The sequence below is a fragment of the Centruroides sculpturatus genome, unplaced genomic scaffold (genome assembly GCF_000671375.1).
Source record: "Centruroides sculpturatus isolate CEXI.00-Female unplaced genomic scaffold, Cexi_2.0 scaffold998, whole genome shotgun sequence".
NCBI lineage: Eukaryota > Metazoa > Arthropoda > Arachnida > Scorpiones > Buthidae > Centruroides > Centruroides sculpturatus.
This window is the reverse complement of record NW_019385351.1, coordinates 96605-110092: the sequence shown is the minus strand read 5'-3', so window position 1 is coordinate 110092 and position 13488 is coordinate 96605. Positions and strand designations below refer to the sequence as shown.

General features: G+C 33.3%; 1 long non-coding RNA gene across 1 annotated transcript; it reads left to right on the top strand.

The window, feature by feature from the left end:
- The first annotated feature begins 4893 nt into the window (after nucleotides 1-4893).
- LOC111637979 lies at nucleotides 4894-7509 on the top strand. The gene is made up of 3 exons (XR_002758772.1): nucleotides 4894-4980; nucleotides 6648-7278; nucleotides 7369-7509. It is a non-coding gene; the product is annotated as an uncharacterized LOC111637979 (long non-coding RNA).
- The last annotated feature ends 5979 nt before the right edge of the window (nucleotides 7510-13488 follow it).

Genomic DNA, 13488 nt, shown 5'->3' with positions numbered 1-13488 from the left:
AGGGGTTCTACTGTATTTAATTCTGTAAATTTCTTTCTGTTAGAGAATACAGTAAAACCGCATTAAGTCGACGTTTAAGGACTAAAATAATCCCGACTTTGAGTTAACGTTTTAAGTTAACAAGTTTAATTATTTTGTACCTGATTTTCTGAAATTTTTCTGAGATTTCCCGAAATTTTTCTGAGATTTCCCATCATAGAACCGTCTTCAAGAATCTGTTCACGGAATGAGTACAGAAAAATTGTATACAGTTTAGATTTGCCAACTGAATTTTCAGTTTTACATCCAAAAAGACGAAAAGCATCCAAATATATGTAAATTTACCAGATGTACATGTAAAATATAATCCAAGAAATATGTTTCGTATAAGTAGCCTCCAGCATAGTCTATATAATATAATAACACTGAAACTTAATAAAATAATAAAGACTAATAACGCTACTCATCTTGATACTTCTAAATTAAGCACAACATACAAATCATCTTCTTCAATTTCATCTTCGGCAATAAATGGGCCACTGAAGCAATTTTTCCAGTATTAGACTGGCAATGGCCTGATGGCCGAGCGGTCAAGGTGGCAGCCTACCGCTTCGACTGAAATAATTAAATCCTAAATATGCGGCCGGATGGCCGAGCGGTCAAGGTGGCAGCCTACCGCTCTGGAGAACCCGGGATCGAATCCGGAAGGATCAAGGAATCCCCAGGAATTTTTCGGGGAGTGGTCCGTTCGGATATGTCGGGCCCCGTCCCTTATCACCTGGTCGCCCCATTGTGGGCCTGGCCGAACCCACAATGGGTCTGTCATAAGAGGCCGTCTTAGTGCCCACAGGGCGGAAAGAGTATTAAAAAAAAAAGAGGCCGTCTTAGTGTCCACAGGGCGGAAAGAGTATTAAAAAAAATTTATTAGACTGGCCAGTGTACTGTAGCCTTACAAAAATGAATTTTTTCTAGGTGTGGTAAAAATAAATCACGTAATTTTTCAATATTTGTGGGTATTGTAACAAGTGTCCTATAGCCTTGCATGATGCATATTCAATAGTGTTGTAACGAATAGTATATTCGGCCAGGAGCGTGGCCGAATATTCGGCCAAACTATTCGGCTTGATTAACGCACATACGAAAATTGGCGCGCAAACCGCATTATGGCAAGGATCCTGCTCTCTATTGGCCCGCTGTCACTATGCTTCGCCAATCGCGGTAATTCTTGGCAGTTGTAGTGGACAGACAAGAGTGTCATGGAAGTAGGTGATAAATGATGATATCAAATGTGGATAACATTGAAATGACTTACACGTGTAAATAACGGAAAAAGAACAGAGAAGGACCGCGAAGTGAAAATGTGAAAATAAATATGAAATTGAGTCGATAACATAATCGAACAAGTCGAGGCAGCTTATTCGCACGAAAACGGCCGTCAACGCCAAACAATTGTTGTCATAGACTTCTGAAAGCTAAATGCTTGTAATGTAAGTCACTTAGCGTGCACGGGCGAAAGCCTGCGGCCGTTCGGGCTATCAAGCTGTCTCGAATCTGTGAAATCATAACTGTGACTTATATCGACGTCCTATCTGTCTCTTTTCTCCGTTATCACCAGGCTGAGTCACGTAATTGTAAAATGGGAACTCTACGACGGAAAAGTGACGAATCGAAAGTATCGTGAGCGCGTATTATGATGTATGCACAGGCATACATGGATTAGAGCGATAGAGGAAAGAGAAAGGGAAGAGCAAAGACGAGCGCTTAAAAAGAAGGATAGGCAGGGTCAGACCCTCAGATGTGCGATGATTCTCGAACGAATAGGTGTGTAGTGTACGTGTGCTGATCTTTGTAATTATAAATTGTGAATACATGTGACTAATATTATTTTCTTTTTTATTTTGTGCATGTTACAAGTTATAAATAAATATAAACAAACAACACTAACTCGATAACATTAAATCTAAATACCAAAATGATTAATTTATTGTGTTTTTGTTATTTATTACTCCTGTTTTTAGGTATTCAGTATTCGGCCGAATAGTGATTAAATATTCGGTATTCGGCCGAATAGCGAAAAATAGGCCGAATAGGCCGAATACCGAATAGTAACCGAATATTCGTTACATCACTAATATTCAACTCTTCTTAACACCAATTTGTATATTAGTTTAAGGTATAAACCGCTTTTTGTGATTCTATCTTTTAAGGATTTTCCTCTGATGTTAAAAACATGTCTAAAATCGCAGACCTCACTTTAATGCAATTTTACTTTTCAAGCCCTTTTTTCACTAGAAAATTCCAAGGTTTTAAAATTATATTTTGCTTCATTATGAATTTTTACTCTTATCTTCATCTCTCATAACTGTTAATAATAATGTCTCTAATTATAAATTAATCCAAAAATGTTAAATTTTAATATTTTGATAAATTTCGATATAAACATTTATGTACAGTACAGTACAATCGTGAAAATTCCACGTAAAATTTTAATTGTTGAAGTAATAAAGCGGGATCTTACTGTATTTAGCTTCATTTTACAGAAAAACAAACGTTAAATTCATTTCTATAACATAATTATTCTGATAAACCAAAAGAAAACAAATTAATTTATTTTAAATAATACATTCAGTGGGAGATAAATAAATTGAAGGAAATTAAGTTTCAAACCCTTAAAGCGAAAGCAATTTCGATTTTATCGACGTAAGACACAGAATTTCATAGGAGTTCAGTCACAGATTTTACTAGTATTTCGAGGAGGTTAATTAATCAATCTCTTATTTTAATTAAATGCAAAAAAATATTAGACCTAACAATAATAATAAAAAAAACTACAGAAATGATGTAAGACCGATTATCGTGAAGTGTATCAGCCCTGCTATAAAACAGAGGATTATAAATACTATTAAACAGGAAAAATTTAAATAACAGAAGAGGTCTTTTTGTGCCGAATTGTAATGGTAGAGGCTCGAGTAATAAATATATAGACATAATATAGCAGACGAATACGACTATAACTTTGATATACCGACTATTTGTGAAACTTTCACAAATGCCGACAATCCTCCTTTAAAAATAAAAGATTATTATATAGAGCTGGGGTGGCCAACAAGTCGATCGCGATCGGTCGATCACTCGCGATGTCTTGACTTAACGTGTTACACTTGTAACCGAACGCAACGCGTGGACGTAACGCGCAAACGCAACTGTAGTGAGATCGGACCTACGCGTCCTCCCCTCGCCACTTAGACTATGCCTACGACAACAAGTCGATCGCGACACATTTTTAAAATAAAAAGTATATCTTATGTACAAAAGTTGGCCACCCCTGATATAGAGAAAACAGAAAGGCAACGTAATAAACACGCAGGTATTGAATTATTTATACATAGAAATACGAGTTATAAAGTTATATGATGGACTATGGCCTAACAAATGTCAGCGAGTCCGAGTTTCTTATTCATCAAGACAATTTCTGATCATTTAACTACGATAGTCTTTACACTTGGGAAAGACTTGGCCATAAGTGAGAATGTAAAAGTTACTCGTCGTAAAATTAATAACTCGTCGACTCGATTTTCTAAATAATTGAACAGCATCTAAAATATGAGTATTAGAATACAGATTTTTTTATATATAAAACGAGTACATACACAAATATTGTGATACTCTAGCGGGATGAAATCATACAAGGAGTCGAGTCATTCACCGTCTAAGAAGTATCTTTATTGTCTTTTGGTTTGTCCGAAATGCATTTCGGGCTATTGCTCCTCATCAGTCTGGCCCGATTTAACATTAGAACATCAGTATAATTAATCATTAAAATTAATTACAAAATAATTTTATAAAAATGTATATTTTATGTACAGAGAATGTAGACAAATAAGGTAATCAACAAGCAATGATACGTTGTTATTGGATGAATTACAATATAACACAAGAAATAAAACCTAAAACACAAAGGTGAAACGTAATTAAAGTTGAATAGAAAAATGCAAAATTAAAACAGCAATAACTTTAAAAATTTATACGTAAAAATAATCATTTGGATTCCGAATGTATAAAGATTAAAACTAAAGTGGTTTAAAATAAATTAATATTTAATGAATAGAAAGATAAATTAAAAAGATATTAATTAAATAAAAAGATTATTAGACGTCCCAACTTCACACAAACCATGCTAAAAGGTAAGATATTTGAACTTATATTAACACAGGGATAAAAGATGAGCTGTACCTATTAAAAAGTATTGTGTCTCAAACTGTCGAAATTTCAAGGCCTTAATTAAGATTTGTTTTTTGTGTTCTAGGAATTTTATTAATTTCTAAATGTTCCTTTAACTTTCTTAAAATTAAATTATTTTCTTTTATTAGGATTTCTACACTATTTGTAATAATTTCACAATTTGAGGAGTTACAATGTAAAGCAACAGCTGACTTATATTTATATTTGATAACACGGATATATTCACGAATCGAATTTTTAACTCTCTGACAGGTAGTGATGGCCCCGCACGTCATCGAAGTTACAAACTTTAACGTCCGAAAGACTTCATACGATTTGTTTACATAAAAAAATCTTATAATAAGTTTCTTTTCCAGCTTTCTAAATCTCGTGACATAAAATTTCTATCAAAGTTTTAACAATTATTTAAAATAAATTTGTCAATAACGTAATCTTTCAACTCCAGATTCTCACATTAATTAATATAAAATAAACGTAATCATTAACACTTTTATAAATGACTTTGCTTTGTCGTTTTATAAATCTTTTTCGACGTCACTTCCGTTCGACGCATTATTTATAATTTGATGATATTATATTAATGATAACATTTAAAATTATTATTTATTTATTTTTGAAACAAACTTTAAAATTTATATTTACTCGAACTTATAATTTAAAATTGAAAAAATATTCTCGAAGTCTTCGAGATTATCGCGGGTGGACGACCGTTTGAATCCAACGAATTATCCAAAGGCGAAGGTTTAAAATGGAGGAAAGGTAGGTTCTTTTTAAAGCAAATGTCTCGTAAACAAATTAATAATGTAATTTCTTTTTATTTTAATTACGTTTAAAACACTATTTATCAGTAAAATTAAAAAAAAGTTTAGAACCTATTAATTAAGCCGAATGGACGTTGTTTTTTTTCAAATTTCTGGCTGGCCTCCATTTTGTTTCGGTGGGTCTTTTTTGCGGAATTTTATAAATTTTTTAAATGAATGAATGAATTAAAATTACACTTAAACGGTAATATTTATAACAGTAGTGCATATATTCTATAATTAAATTACCGTCTGATTAACCCGTATATAGCGGAAGCTGTCTAACGCGGAAACGGAAAGGAAAATCGGGCCGTATAACGAAAAAATGGGTACCTTTATCCGATGTAACACGAATTTAACGAGAAGTTTTCAATCCTAGCATGTAAAAATCATTAAAAAAGTCAAAAATACGCATACAGAATAGCAAAATACTTTATTTATACGACTAATATTACAGCAATTTTATTAGGATTTAAACCGAACGTTTTCGCGTATTTTTATTAACACAAACAAGTAATGTAATTACATACAAGTTTTAAAATTTAACACATTTGTTCCTCATGTGAGATTGTATCCTTTGTTTCGAAGCTTATTTTAAACTTTTTCCATTACATTTCGTCTGCGGATAAAATGCACATCGAGCACATTATGCATGCTTTTTAAGTTTCGTAAAGGATATTCCGCTGTATAAACGGTAAAAAGTATCCGTACGGTGTATGGGGAAGATGCTTCTAAATTCCGAACGTCTCAAACGTGGTTTTGAAAGTTTCGTTCGCGAAATTTTGAACTAAAAAGTACGAAACGTACGACCCTCAAATAACTGGTGAATTTTTAACAAATCAAAAATCTGTTGTAGCGGGTGGTGATCGAGTACCGAGGTACCAATGTATTTGATTAACGCGATTCTGATATACGCGGTAACACCGAGAAATTTATTAATCGCATTAATCGAGGGGTACCTATAGCAGGTAACCGGTATATATAGATGAAACCTGTCTAGTACGGAAGAGGTGTTCGGTCCCGTGGGGTCCGTTATAGACAAGTTTCACTAATAATTAAAAATAAATGTGTTATAGTTTACGAAAATTTAATTAATGTCGCGATTATAATATGAAAATTAAAAAATAGTTTATGCAAATAAGGGTAAAGATAATTTAATTGGACAGTTTAAGGACAACAAGTTTTCATTTCTGGCTTTAAACTGTTTTCTCTCAATTAATCCTTTAGATATAATAAATGTTTTCATTGTTTAATGACAACAATTTTTAATATTAAATATATTTCATGAACGCTTCGGATGAAATTGTTTGTAAAAGATTTCATGTAAGAAGTGATGTCGATGTTTAGGACTGAGATTGAAAATTGAAGATTTTTAAGTTTAAAAAAGCAAAAATGTAGAGTTGTGTAATTAAAAAATGAACTTTAATTGGAAGAAAAGAAAGTGATGTTAACAAACACAAGTACAAGAAATGGGATGCTTCCAAATAAATATTCGTTTGTCATTCGAATTACGTACTATTTTATTCGATAATCTAGTGAATATATAAATAAATTACATAAATTCACAGAATTTAGTGAATTTAAAGTAGGAAATAATCCAAAATTTCCGTTTTTTCTGTACCTCAGGACGTGACTGAAAGGTGGTGATTTACGTTTTGGCGTTATCGTAGGATCAATCGTATTTCTTTGCATCAGAGAAGTAGGCACTTGGTGTTAACTTACCGAAAATCTGAGATGGCGATATTATTTTGTTTTGACTAATTAATGAAAGCATCAACAACTGGACCTCATTTATTTCTCAGATTTCGCAACACTCGTTTAAGTATTGCGAAAGATCGTTTGTATATTTAAAATTTACTCGTGTTAAGGATTTCAAATATTGTTTAATTGACAGGAAAATTAAACATTATCTCTTACTAATTTGTACATTTTTCTTTAAGATATATCTCGGAGGCGCCCAACATTTCTCTTGAAAAGTTTCGGACAAGTTTAGAAGAAAGAAATGAATATTTACTTGTGAAGAAATGGATTTGAAATGAAAAATGTTTACCTTTTACCAAATATACTGTGAAGATTGTGTTGATTAATAAACTTTTTGAACAGTTTTTGACAACTGAAAATACTGTTATAAACAATTGTTTTGAACTTTTTCCGAAAGCAAACACGGAGTTGTTTCTGTCAAATCTTATTCATATTGATTAAACTTAGATTTATTTTTTAAGATATTGTAAAGCAATTGCTGCCAAGAAACGCAGAAGTAATTGTTTCTGCGTTTCTTTGCAATACTTAATAATAATCAATTACTTTTAAACGTTAACATTGAAGTTTAATATTTGGTGTCTCGTAGGTTTCGCCAGCCAAAGTCTAAAGAAGAGGAAAAAGAAGTTTGTCTGTGAAAATTGCGGGAAAGAATTTTGCAGGAAGTCAAACTTTGAAAAGCATAGGAGAATTCACACGGGAGAAAAGCCATTCTGTTGCCAGTTATGTGATAAAAGATTCATCCACGCTTCCAATTTACGAAGGCATCTAAGGTTTCATATCGGACACAAACCTTTTACCTGCGACCACTGCAAGCGAAGCTTTACAGAAAGGCAAGATCTGACGAGGCATCTTCGCATTCACACGGGAGAAAAGCCATTTAAGTGAGATTATTGTTTACGAAAGTTCTCTCGTAAATCCAGTTTGAATGCTCACATCAGAAGCCATAGTAGACAGAATCTTAATTAATATAAATTTAAAAGTTTCACACTTGGAAGGAATAAGATAATTCCCAATTTCATTAATATATTTCTTTGAAATTTGTTTTGAGATTTTATTAAAATGGTTTGTTTTTCATTTGAAGTTAGTAGTTATTGTGTTAGTAATATTACGGAAATAAAGAATTTCTGGAATTGTGAGAAATGTTCCTGCGATCGTTTCGTTTCTTCCAGCCAAGGTGAGGGGAGTGACGGCCCCGGGGCAAACAGCACAACTTGCAGAGATGACCAGTTGTATCTGGGCGAATTTTGACGGGACGGCTAGAGAAAACGAATCTTGGGATGTCGAACAAGTCTTCGTTGTTGGACAGGAGCTCAAAATCCAGGAGGGGAGCACTTTGAACCAAGAACTTCCCGTCCTTGAAACGTGCAGTTTTATAAGTGTTTTCCCTAAAGCCGCCTTTTCATTGGTCCCAACTCGTCACCTGGTGACAATTCGAAACCGATCGGAGGGCACGGGAAAGGTCAGTTTCGCGACTAAATATGACTCCAGCCATGTTTCTCTCGTCTTTAGTCTTTTCTGTTGTTTAAATAAATAAAAAAAACTTCCATTGTTTAATCGAGATCTTTAATTTCTCTCAAGTTGTAAAAGGAGATTTTTTTTATTTCTCGATTGATAGTCCATATTCGGACCTCTTCGTTGACTTACTTCCGTCCTCACATAATTAGTATGAAATTTAATTCTGATTAACTGTTTTCGATTTAAAATAATTGGTAATTATTACTCAATCGGTATTGTACCGGTACGTGAGTACAAAGGTTGCCATTTTTAGCTTTTATGCTAAATTTCGCACAATAACGTAAAATCCAACGGAACACAAAATTGAAATTTTATTAAAGTTTCTCAGCAGGGAATCCAACTTTTATTTATATTAGTAAATTACCGGGTTGAAGGGTCACTCTAATACACACACTACATAATAGTCTTGATATTTATGTAGAAGTATTAAAAATATCAGAAGGATGTTGTACATCTTTAAAATTTGTTTTGAAAATATTTTTTGAGTTTCTCCATTGCATCCACAGATTTGGATTTCTGAGAGTATTAGCCTACTGTCTGAACTGCTTTGTCCATTTTGCAGCCGTGTACAAACTGTCATTAACAACAATAACGTTTTTCTAATTTTAATTTAGACTTTTCTTGTTGAAGAGAAAGATAACATTGCATTCGAAATTATAGAAGAAAAAACAAATTTAATTAATTGTGAAATATGGATGGATAATGTCACAGCTAAATGGAAAAAGGTAAAACATACTTTTAGTTTTAATTACATTTTCTTTGTCTTTTTAAGCAAAGGATTGCAGAAAAAAAAAATGATTTAGAAAATAAAGTAGTCATTTTAAGTTAAGGCATGATTCTGAATTAAGAGAAAAGTTTCAAAATTATCAGACAGGTTTTCAAAAAATGAAAAAAATTATTGAAAAACGCAAGTCTAGTATTGCGAAAATAGAAAGAACATTGTTTAAAATAAATAAATATTTGTGTAATCGACAAACGTTTGTAATACGTGGGAAACATGGCTACATATTATAAAAGAAATGTTCGAATACAAGAAAATTGTAATATGTAAGACTGGCGTGCCGTGTCATTTGACATTGGAAGCTGTGTTTCTGTAAGAAGCCGACTTCCAGGGCATCAGTTAATTGCGCGTCAGTAATGGTCTGGTCAGTAATTCGTATTCGTTTGTTCGATAAGCCAGTAAAAACAGTAAACTTCTCTAAATGCATTTTTAATATCTTCAATTGTACGAATATACTTTTAAAGAAATTTATAATTAAATATCTATATATATAACCCATTCAACGGATATCTGTTGTCTATCCGCGTAACGGATGCCAAAAACGGTCACTAGAGGCGCCCTAGCGAAGATTTTAAATTAACAATAAATTATATTTATTTGTAATAGGAATTTATTATTTATACCACGGAGTGGTATAAATAATTATTATGTGCCTTGCCTTGCCTTATTATATGCCTTGATTAACCTTGCGCCGCACATTTACAACATCCCGTGACTCACAAGTCAATGAACGTCGCTCATTGACTCACGAGAAATTTGTTGAAAAAAATGGCGGATACATTTAAAATCGAGGTTTACAACCGAAGGTAAATAAACAAATTAAACTATTTTAAAGTGTTTATGGAATGTTTAATAGATAGAAATATAGATCTGTATGACGCGATTGGGACGGTAAGATTTACCCTCCGAATGAAGGGGTGGCGACCCCCCTTTGTGCGAACAATAAATGTCTAATGAACCATATCCCTACGCGCGACCCTTCCCGAGATATAGCCCTCCGAAAATTATTCTACGGGTCATGTGACCGCCTGTTTTCCACAATTTACCCTGCGAATGAGCGGGTCGGCGACCCCCCCTCGAGTGTGGGCGAATGCGCGTTAATTTTTTTTTGCGCGGTAGGCTCCCTTTTGACCACGATGTCACGTTACCGGAAATGACGTAGGAGAATTTTCACGCGGCTTATATCTCGCGAAGGGTCGCGAGTAGGGGTATGGTTCCTTTGACTTTATTGTTCGCACAGGGAGGCTACAGTTTGGAGGGTTGCCACTCCTTCATTCGGAGGGTAAATCTTACCATTGGAACTTTAACGGAATTGTACAGCGTATTGATAGGAACAAAAAAGTCAAAGGAACCGTGCCTTATGGAAATTTCTAAATAACGCTCACTAGGGGGCGTCCCGGGCTACTAGTAGCTTTATAAAGAAACGTACATAAAAATAACATAAAATATTCTTTACTTTTTAAATCTTAAAACAATCCACTTAGTCAAATAGCTCCCTACCAGTGGCTAATGATTGCGATCAGAGACGGTCCTGCAGTGTATGCATGCACGCGGGCTGCCAAATCCCGAGGGTGTCGATACCGGTCAATGTCAAATGCCTGTTTAGTCGTATCACTAGTATAAAGTTCATACTAAGTTATAAAGTTTAATGTGTAAGTTACGGATGACCATTTTGAAGCTATAAAAGCACAAATATTTTATATTTTACCCAAATACAAGCAGTAATTGTAGTATTCCTTCATACTCACAAAATTACATTTTTCATCAACACTATTTACGTTTGATACAAATTGGCAGAACATATAAAATTTTTTAATTGTGTAAAATTTTATGTAATATATAACCTAGCGTTTACGGTAACGGAATTGAGAAATTCGTTCTCACGTTATTAATTCTATATCTACTGTAATCTATGAAGCAGTTCAAGTTTCATTATTATATTACCTGTAAGATATTCAGATAAATTCACATTGTATATACAGTGTTTCCTTGATTATATCCTTGTCTGTCAATATTTTAAATCAGTGGTTCTTAACCTTTTAGTGATGAGGGNGTTCAAGTTTCATTATTCGTTACCTGTAAGATATTCAGATAAATTCACATTGTATATACAGTGTTTCCTTGATTATATCCTTGTCTGTCAATATTTTAAATCAGTGGTTCTTAACCTTTTAGTGATGAGGGTCCATTTATGAAAATTTTTGTCTTGTCATGGACCACGAGCTATTTGGCAGTAATATAGGTTCTTATAAGGTTGTTCTATAAATTAAACACGTAGAAAATTATTCAGAACGAAGAGTATTATATTATTTGCGAAAGTGTTACATTAATTATATTATTTTAGTGCGATTTTTGTGACTGCATACTGTTTACCAACTGCTGAATTCTTGGTTCAGTGCTACTCAAAGGAAATGCATGTCGGCACTGGCATCCAACCGATTTCGATGTTTATTTTTAATTATCAAAAGCACTGAGAATCCTTGCTCGCATAAATATGTGGTTGAAAATAAAGTTAGGTACTGTAAAGCAATTTCTCGAATTTTAGGGAAAGCAATAGCTTTTTGGCTCCAAAAATCTTTAAGATTAATTCCTGTCTCGAATGTATCCTTGCAGTTACTATCATGTTGCATTTCAATTAACTCTTCTTGTATTTCATCCGGCACCTCAGAAATGTTGACTATGAAAGGATTGCAAATCAGTTTCCGAATACCTTTGTCCTTGCAGTCAGGAAAATAGCGATTAAATTCATTTTTCAAGCTTTGCAAATGGAATGTAATGTTCTTTTGTATTTGTCCTTTAATCTCGGCACACTGTCAATCAATAATTGGGTTCAATGTATCAAACGCAGAAAAATTCTCTCTTTCGACTTTGCTGATCCATAGGTCGATTTTAGCGATAAACGCACTGATTTTATCTTCAAATGCAAATTTATTGCTAGTGACTTCCAGTTTCATATTTTCTGACCACACACCATGCCCCAGCCCAGTCCGCTAGCGGCTCTAACCTTGACATACCGCGCATTGTCATCAACTCGTCATCATTTATTTAATAATTTTGGGATAACTTCACGGACCACTTCGGGTGCTTTCAGGGACCACCAGTGGTCCATGGATTACAAGTTAAGAACCACAGTTTTAAATAATAACTTAATAATGTTGGATCGTTACTTACCGCGGCTGTTGCGTATGTAACACGGAAAAGTATTGCACTCGAGTAAAATTTGACCCTCCATGATTTTCGCAAATCTCAATGTTTTCAGACTCTTGAACTTGAAAAAACGGATAAATATTTTCTTGGATATGTATTTATGTGTCTGTGTAGGCTATGTCTATATGTCTATTTTGTTTTTATCTCAATATATATCAGAATGGGAAAGAGATTAAAAAACAAAATTTGGCATATTAACCTGTGTGTAAGGATGTTATTATATTTTGGTTGTTAAACGTTTAGGAAGAGGGGAGATAGAGGGGGATGTCATGTGTCTTATATGGTGTAAAGTGGGATTTAATATATATTTTAAACTATATCCTTTTTTGTAAGAATTATATTTAGTTTATTATTCTATTACATTTTTTTCCAATATATTTCGTTACATGTAAAGCAAGCAATCAAATGTAGACAGAAATTAATCGCTGTATAGAAATTTAATTGATAATTTGGAGCGGGATGTATGAAATGATGTAAGTTAGAAGCACTTCGTAGCAATTGGACGAACGAAGTGTATAAGGAACAAACAAACTTCCTCATTTATGTATATAGATAAAATCTCATTGCAGACGATGCCACAAACAAGCTTTAATTTAGATGATTACAAGCAAAAATTAAATAAAAATACACATCTATAAAATTTGGATTTGTCCTAGAAAATTTTGCAAAGAGAAGCGAAGCGTGAAGCTACATAACTTTTGACAAATGCGGTCTAATAAAAGAGCATTTTGCAAATTTTCCTGGTGAAGTCACGAGAATTATGCAACAAGCTGCTGAATTTCTTCGTAAGCAGAAACCTTTATGCAAAATGTTATGACACACGTTCAATAAAAATGTTCAATAAAATAAGGTTTATTCAGTTATAAAGAGATTTCTAAAAGGGAAATAAGATCAAGTAAAATAGAAATACAGACATTCAACTACAAATAGCTTCTTAGCATAATTGCATGCTGTAATTCACTTTAATGCTAATAAAGCAGTTTAATCAAAAATGGATATGACCATAACGTAATGATAGAAGATACTGTAGCAAATAATTTAAAATAAATATTTTACTTATGTTTTCGTTTTGTAAATATGAAGTATTTCATTTTATTTTAATACTAGCAGACCCCGCCACGCGTTGTTGTGGTTCAAATGTATCTATTATAAATGTTTAACACTTCCCCCGTGGGGGGAATTTTTCGAAAAATCCCTTCTTAG